The sequence below is a fragment of the Littorina saxatilis genome, linkage group LG2, assembly GCF_037325665.1.
Source record: "Littorina saxatilis isolate snail1 linkage group LG2, US_GU_Lsax_2.0, whole genome shotgun sequence".
Taxonomy (NCBI): Eukaryota; Metazoa; Mollusca; class Gastropoda; order Littorinimorpha; family Littorinidae; genus Littorina; species Littorina saxatilis.
In genome coordinates this window covers 37,021,242-37,022,936 of record NC_090246.1, presented here as the reverse complement: position 1 = coordinate 37,022,936, position 1,695 = coordinate 37,021,242, and positions in this window count along the sequence as shown.

Here is a 1,695-nt window from a genome sequence, read left to right as displayed (position 1 = left end):
TTCTTGGTCTGCTGAGAAAGAATTAGAAGTACTCATTATTTGTTTGTCTACGTTCACTGAATTACACGCATTTCAAATACTGTACATCTCTCGCGTAACATGGAAACCAGATTGTGTGACATGGATTTTTAAATACTAACAATTAAACAAGTCGCGTAAGGCGAAAATACAATATTTAGTCAAGTAGCTGTCGAACTCACAGAATGAAACTGAACGCAACGCAACGCAGCAAGACCGTATACTCGTAGCATCGTCACTCCACCGCCCGTGGCAAAGGCAGTGCTCGTGGAATTGACAAGAAGAGCGGGGTATTCGTTGCGCTGAGAAGGATAGCACGCTTTTCTGTACCTCTCTTCGTTTTAACTTTCTGAGCGTGTTTTTAATCCAAACATATCATATTTATATATTTTTGGAATCAGGAACCGACAAGGAATAAGATGAAAGTGTTTTTAAATTGATTTCGAAAAAAAAAATTTGATAATAATTTTTATATATTTAATTTTCAGAGCTTGTTTTTAATCCGAATATAACATATTTATATGTTTTTGGAATCAGCAAATGATGGAGAATAAGATAAACGTAAATTTGGATCGTTTTATAAATTTTTATTTTTTTTTACAATTTTCAGATTTTTAATGACCAAAGTCATTAATTAATTTTTAAGCCACCAAGCTGAAATGCAATACCGAACCCCGGGCTTCGTCGAAGAGTACTTGACCAAAATTTCAACCAATTTGGTTGAAAAATGAGGGCGTGACAGTGCCGCCTCAACTTTCACGAAAAGCCGGATATGACGTCATCAAAGACATTTATCAAAAAAATGAAAAAAACGTTCGGGGATTTCATACCCAGGAACTCTCATGTCAAATTTCATAAAGATCGGTCCAGTAGTTTAGTCTGAATCGCTCTACACACACACACACACACACAGACAGACGCACATACACCACGACCCTCGTTTCGATTCCCCCTCGATGTTAAAATATTTAGTCAAAACTTGACTAAATATAAAAAGACAAAAATGTATGCTATGTTTTGTTGTTGAATAGTTAGTTAGTTAGTTAGCTGTTGCTTTTCGGGTCCAGCGGACCATAATGTTGTTGAATGTCTTTATCATTATCTAACTGGAGTATTTATGAACACGTTGCCATTTAATATACGTTCTAATTATTCATTTAAAGGACTGAAAATGCATGTCACAAAATGGAACCCAGCTCGGGGGAATTACCCCTCTCTTTTTTTTCTATGCAGAGTGTTTTTGTCGTTCTTGTTGTGCTGAATAGAGATTTACAGAGAGACCCAAAGATTTTGTTCTTCTCCCCAGAACGTATACGTGTAGCGTCATCGAATGAATCTTTTAACGTCTCGGAACTCGCTGATGCCAGTGTACCAGTCAGCGTACCGCCCTCACCACAGCACCGAGACGGCGCTCCTGCGAATCACCACGGACCTCCTGAACGCAACAGATAGCGGTCTCGTCTCTGCCCTTGTGCTGCTGGACCTTTCCGCGGCCTTCGACACGATCGACCACCAGCTACTCGTCGATCGCCTCAGTTCCACGTTCGGCATTCACGACACCGCCCTCTCTTGGTTCAGTAACTACCTCCAGAACCGCTCTCAGACTGTCACCACTGATTCGTTCTCTTCTCAGCCTGTCCCTGTCCGCTTCGGCGTCCCACAAGGATCTGTCCTCGG